The 6,668-nt window shown below is 49.4% G+C and overlaps 1 long non-coding RNA gene across 3 annotated transcripts; it reads right to left on the bottom strand.

Moving 5' to 3' along the window:
* Nucleotides 1–480: 480 nt before the first annotated feature.
* On the bottom strand, nucleotides 481–3,249 carry LOC120973537 (uncharacterized). Of its 3 annotated transcripts, none has more exons than XR_005768594.3 (3): nucleotides 2,689–3,249; nucleotides 2,326–2,433; nucleotides 481–896 (listed from the first exon to the last, which is right to left on the bottom strand). It is a non-coding gene; the product is annotated as an uncharacterized lncRNA (long non-coding RNA). The 3 variants fall into 3 exon arrangements; XR_005768595.3 differs by having other exon boundaries at nucleotides 481–893; XR_012202946.1 differs by having other exon boundaries at nucleotides 2,326–2,430.
* Between the last annotated feature and the right edge of the window lie 3,419 nt (nucleotides 3,250–6,668).

Below are 6,668 nucleotides of genomic sequence, written 5' to 3'. Positions count from 1 at the left end.
CACATGGAAAATCCCCATTGGTCGGGGCTGTTAACGGGTTATCGGATCCAAAACCGGACCCGATAGCTTAACGGCGTTCCGTTACGGTGGATGCCACGTGTCGGTCACCCTTAACGAAAGCACTTCTGTGACACACGATTTATCGTCATGAAAGTGGACACTTCCGTGATGATAATTTTGGTAATGTCATGGAACACTTCTACGACAGCACAGGTATGACTATCTTGATTCTGTCATAAAATCGTCATGGATGTACATGCATGACAGAAAACATGACCTACTGTGACAAACACGTATCATCACGAAAGTGTATTTTTTTTTAGTGTGTCACTACAGATATTTTTTAGCAGTAGCGTGTGTTTTACCCCACGCTACTGCTAAACAGACATACCAGTAGCACTAGTGCCCCACGCTACTAGTATTCCACACCCACGCTACTAGTAAAGGAATAGCAATAGCGCTTCTATGATACACCCACGCTACTAGTAACAAAATAGGATTTAAAAAAAATAAAAGTCTATCTATTTCAGTTTAGGCATGCATTTCACAATACATACATGTTATGCATACAGTCAATCATCAATCATACATATCTGATGTAGATAATTAACACACGCACACGCACACAATATATGCCACGCGTCTATGTCGTCGACGTCGGCGCCTCCACAAGGCCGTGTTGATGTCGTCGGCGTCGGCGCCTCCACAAGGCCGTGTTGATGGTGTTGATGTCGTCATCGTCGCCGCCGCCACAGCGCGATGACGATGTCGTCGTCTTCGTCGCCGCCGTAGCCTGTGTCGATGTCGATGTCGATGTCGTCGCCATCATCGTCGCCGCAGCCCCATGTCGATATCGTCTTCGTCGCCGTCGTAGCTTCATGTCCATGTGTTCCCTACTAGGAACTCACAAATCCTGGAATTAAACAATGAACCAAGACCACTACTAGGAACTCAAAAGAACCTGGAGCATTAGTGCAGTATAACAGTAACCTATAGAGCACTAAGTAACAATAGCATAAACAAAAGCATATAGCAGCAGCATAGTATATATGAATTATAAACAGTACCTAACAGACCAATCCTAGAAATTGGGGAAAACCCAACTTAAGAAGGATACAATGCTAGGCATGACCAAATCTTATTATAGATTCTGAATCCAAGCTTTTGAGGCAAATTGCAACAAGCAAAGTTTGTGCACCAAGTAGGAGTAATTCCCAGGTCATTCGCAAGCAAGCAAGCAAGAAGGCATCAGCAATAGCAGATTATTACCAACATTGTACCCTTTATTGTCAGGTCATTTCAACTCAACTCTTGGTTGCAGATGTATTATAGTTGTATTACTAGTAATCAGCAGCAGTAACAGCACTTGGTCATTATAAATATCACTGGTCATTATAGTCGACATGACAACTTCCCATTTATTACTATAATTATAAGGAAATTTTGTAATAACATTCATTCATGTGACATAAGAGACTTAGAGCAACATTTCATATATTAGTGACAGTTAAGCTGCTGCACTTGCAAATTTGTAACACCAATCAAATAGATGTGTTATGTATATTCTCCAGTGCGGTCTTAAATTGGAAGGAAATGAGGAGTTTCTTTTTTCAAAGCAATGTACTGATTTTATTGAAAAGTATGAGCAGGTGCACTTATATTATATCAAAAATATAAATATTAGTACGTTTTTTTATCTCACATGGATGTATTAAGTAATAATGTGTGTGCGTGTGTGTAAAATAGACTATTCCAGTAAATTTAATCCTTGATTCCTCCTAATAAAGAACAATATCTTGAGGAACTACATAGAGTATCATACTGTTGCAAAAATTAAGAGTGAAAAGGTAAAATTATAGGCATAGGATCTTACATATTCAGTAAAATCATTTTGAAAGCTAAATATTCAGCAGCATCAAAGATAGTTATTTTGAGAATGGAAATATATACCATAACTCGTTGGTTGTTTCTTGTAAGAGTGTGTAGATAGAGTACCATCTAGAAAGACTCTCATGGCTAAGTGGCTGTTGCTTGTAATGCTATACAGATAGAGGACCATCCAAAAAGACTAAGCTATCAAAATGTTCCAATGCTCGCCTTAACTTCACTACCAGTCGTTGAAATAATAAAAATAGTAACCATAGAAACAAAGTTTTTGATGGATAAAACTATAGGACTGCAGCATTGTAGTTGGTATTTTTTTTGCAGTAAGGCCTTACTGGGAAGCTGAATCGCATAACATCCTTTCTGTGGATTGATATATTGTAGACCAAAATACACTTGCCGTTAGAAATAATGCTATATGAGAAGATACAAGTTTTATACCTGAACTATCAGCGACATGATGCTTCCTTCCCAGTCACGAGTAGTAGACGGACCGGAACCGACTGCTCCAAGCTATCAGCGACACGAGAATCACAATCGCGCGGACTGCTGCAACATAGGCATGAATAGAAAATTTTATACTTGAACCAAACTCAACTTGAGCAGCACTACAATGAACGAAAACTGAACTTGACATTACTGAACTAATTGTGCATCTATCTGCTAACATCTAATTCGTTTGTCATACACTAGTACTACACTGAACTATAACTGATATCCCAAAGCCTACACTAGTACTACACTTAACTAAAACTGAACTTGGCTGTTGCACTTACGAAAATTCAGAAAACGCACTTGGCATACCTAGCCGCATTACTGAAAATTCAGAAACGAGCAGCTGCAGCGGCGTCCAAGAGCAATTGGCCGTCAGCCAGCCACCGGAATCCACGGACGGCAGCGCCTCACTGCGACACCGGCCGGCCACGAACGACGAGCCGGCCCGGCGGTCATCAGATCCGTTGCCGCCACAGATTCTCCTGCTGCCGCGCCTGCACTCGTCTCCGTCCGCGGCCAATCCCCGTACTGCTCGTCGGCCTGGGCACGTGCAGGTGCGGGGTGCTGCTCGTTGGCCAGCGGGCCGACCTGGGCACTCGGCGGCAAGAACACGGGGGCGCCCGAATCCCTAGCCGCGAGCAAGGGTGTTGACCTTGAGGCATGGATCTGGACGGAGGGGAGGGCGGGGCGGAGCTTGGGGGCATGTTGCGTGCGGCCGGAGATCGCCGGAACCGGCCGGCATGGGTGGTAGCAGCGGCGACGAGATCGTGGGGGAGAGGAGTTCGACCGAGAGCCAGGGGTACGGCCGGGGTGAGATTTGTGTGAGAGAGTTTTTTTATCTGGTCGCTTGGCATGTGGAGGCAGTGGACACGCTAAGCAGTAGCGTGGGTGTATCGACTGCGCTATAGCTATTCACTTAGTAGTAGCACGGGATTTACAACCAGCGATATTAATATTTTTTGATCTGCTAGTGTGGCGTGGCACACTTACCAGTAGCATGCCCAAAAGAAACCAACGCTGCTGCTAAGCCATACCAGAAGCACGCTTTGTACCCAGCGCTACTGGTAATTACCAGTAGCGTGGGGACACAAACAAATGCTAATGGTAAACTTTTATGTATAAGCATTTTCCTAGTAGTGACCCCGAAGCCTACTGAGAGGGTAGTTTTCCTCACTCACTTCGTCCGCGGACTGGGGTTTCCACTTCACCCTTTCGTCCGCGGGCTAATGTACTATTACGGGCTAGATTTCCATGATCTATCCCCGAACTCCTTCCTCAACATCTCGGCATTCATTGTCGTGTGCGAGGCCTTCCTCCGCATCCAGCTCCACTTCGGCCTATGGCTTAAGATCTTCAACGTGAAGCCGAAGGTGGTGGATGGTCAGCACGCGGAGTGCAGAGGCGTCATGGTGAGCAAGATGCCCAACGTCACTTGGCCCACAGGCACTTTTGTGGAGACTGTCAAGGAGTGGCAAAAGCAGTGGTTCTACATCACAGAGCCACGCGACGCCACTTGTGCGGCGGCTCTCGAATTCAAGGCCGGAGCCCCAATGCAGCTCACCTCCTGGACGGAGAAGGGCCCCAACTGGTCTGCGTCAGACGAGCTGATAGCGCTGCAGACGCGCATTCAGAGTATGGTGGATAAAAACATCAAGCTCGTCGACGTGATCCAGGTAATGCTGGTTCGCCGGATTCTCCCCTGCCAAAGCTGAAGCTTCCCTTTATGGAAATTCGATCCGGAGAAGCACCAAACCTTGGGGGGCTCTTCGGAACCACTCACGAAGATGCCTGGAAGTTGCTCTTCAAGGACAACGAGAAGCCGCCGGTCATAGATTCGGACCGTGCGCACGATCACACCCATCCCGCCAATGCGGTAAGTTATCCTTTTCTCAAGGCGTACCTTCTACTTGTCTGTTCAAGGAGGATGCCTAATCTTTGTTGTATTTTTTCAGGTGTGGACGAAGAGAGCGGAGCAGATCCAGAGTTCGACCCCGCTGCCTGAAGAGCCAGTCATCCCGCTCCTGGCGAAGATGTTGGTTCCGGCGCCCTATCGGCTGCCGGAAAAGAAGGCCAAGAAGAAGGCCAAGAAGAAGGCCAAGGGGGCCAAAGGTGGCCCCCGTCGCAAGGGTACTTCGGACGTGACGTCCGAAGACGAAGAGACCCTATTCTCCGCCGCTGAGGACGACGACGAGGAGGAGGAGGAGGAGAACAACCCTCCACCCTAATGAGGGAAAGAAGAAGAGGGCGGCCTCCACGAATCTGGAGGCGGAGACGTCCAAGAAGGGGAAGGGCTCCCTTGCGGATAACTCCGCGTGGGATGTCGACAGCAGTCCGGAGCGACGCCCCCGCACTAAGCCTCGGGCTGCACCGTAAGTGCTAAGACTCATACACACCCATAAATCCAGCCTCTCCTCTTCATTGTATTGACATGGTCAATCATGCTATTGCAGTCCGGCCCACGACAGCTCCCAGCGATCCTCGTCAGGAGGTTCGTTGGATTCAAAGGCGATGGCCAGCGAGTCACCGCCGACCGCTCACTCCCCCAAGGCGAAGAGCGACGCCGAGATGCTGTCCCAAACGACTTTCCCAGGCCGGGGAGAGGCTCAGGAGGCGCCAGAAGGCGAAACCTCCATCGCCGGACACCAGGGGGAGCCAATCCCCATGGAGACTGGTGATGAGGGCTGTATTCAGTTCGGCCCTCAGCCGGACTCGATTCCGAAGACCGATACGGCTCCAGAATCCGGAACGCAACCTCCTTCGAAAGAAGGGGGTATGCCTATTCCGCCGGTGACCCCTGTCCAACCAGGGGCACCGGATAATCTGCTGGAAGCGCTGCGAGGCGCTTCCATTGTGGATGAGCACCGTGTTCTTATGGGCACGGTAATTGAAAGGGTTCAGTCCGCCAAGAGCAGACTAACCGAAGCCTGCAGCAGCCTGCTGACAGGTTTTGAGGTAAGCAACGCAAAAAGAGAAGATCCCAATACAGATAGTAGCCCGTGAGACACTGTCCGGTGTTCGGAAAGAATAGCCGGACAGAGGATCAATCCCTATGGCAGGAGACTAACTAAATATGTCTGAAATGAACACGCAGGCGTCGCTGCTGGTCGCGGCCTCGCATACTGCCGAAGTCTCCGGACTGAAGCAGAGACTGGAGCAGGCCGAGGAGGAGCTCAGCCAGGTGAGGAGGCAGCTCCAAGAGAAGCAAGGTATGTAATAACCCGTTATATGTTTGAAAAAGAGTAAAATGATATATATTGACCGAAGTGTCATGATATGTATAGAAGCGACGACCGAGGTCGAGGCCCTGAAAAAGGCCCGTAAGAAGCTCAAGGCCCGGGTCAACGAGGTCCAGCAAGAGCTCCAGGACGCGGTGAGGAAGTGCGAGACCATGGAGCGCGATGCGTCGGCTCAAGAGATCAAACTCACCAAGGCTCGTCAGAGCGCGGAGACGGCCCGGAATGAGGCCCAGGGCGCCCTCCAGGAGATCCAAGAGGCCAGGAAGATCGCGGCGGGTAAGGCATTTAGTATGCAAAGCAAGTATGTGAAGAGGAAGTATCTTTTACTAACCCGGATTCGGAGTTCTCCAGGGGCTTTTGCTGATCTGCCACGTAGTGTGTCCGACGCCGCGGAGTTCTTCCGAGCCGAAGAAGGGAGCTCCACGGAGAAGCTGTTCTGGTCGCAATGTCTTGTGCCAGAACATCCGGTGCCCTTCAGCGATCAGCTAAAACAGCTGGTCGAGCTGCACAGGGTGGCCGAACTGGCCATGAAGGATTTAATAATCCGGCTATGGCCAGCTGAAGCTATACCCAGCAGTTACTTCGGCCTCGTGAAGCGGCTGGTAGATGTCTGTCCTCGGTTGGACGCTGTCAAGCGGTCTGTCTGCATCGAGAGCACGCGTATGGCCTTCGCCCGCGTCAAGGTCTGGTGGGCGAAGATGGACGCCATCAAGATTGTGACCGAGGGGCCACCCGAGGGCAAGGAGCAACGCACACCCGAGCGGTATTTTGGAGACGTCTTGGAGGGGTCTCGTATTGTAGGGACGCAGTGTTCGTAGGACATTATCTTTGAATGAGTGTATTCGAGTTGCCTCTACCTTGTATGATAAAACAAAGTGGGTTTGTAATATAATGTTTGTTATGTTAAAAAAATTACCTCCTGTGCGGCCGTGTTGTATGAAATCTGAGGGTTGGCCAGTCGTCGGCTTCTGCCCCCATGTAGGTAGTACGGAGGTGTTCGGGATGGAATCTAAACAATCTTGATCCAATTATATGGTCCTTGAAGGAGTTGTT

Source organism: Aegilops tauschii, chromosome 2 (assembly GCF_002575655.3).
Source record: "Aegilops tauschii subsp. strangulata cultivar AL8/78 chromosome 2, Aet v6.0, whole genome shotgun sequence".
Taxonomy (NCBI): Eukaryota; Viridiplantae; Streptophyta; class Magnoliopsida; order Poales; family Poaceae; genus Aegilops; species Aegilops tauschii.
The sequence above is the reverse complement of the archived record's forward strand: the minus strand, read 5'-3'. Positions and strand labels throughout refer to the sequence as shown.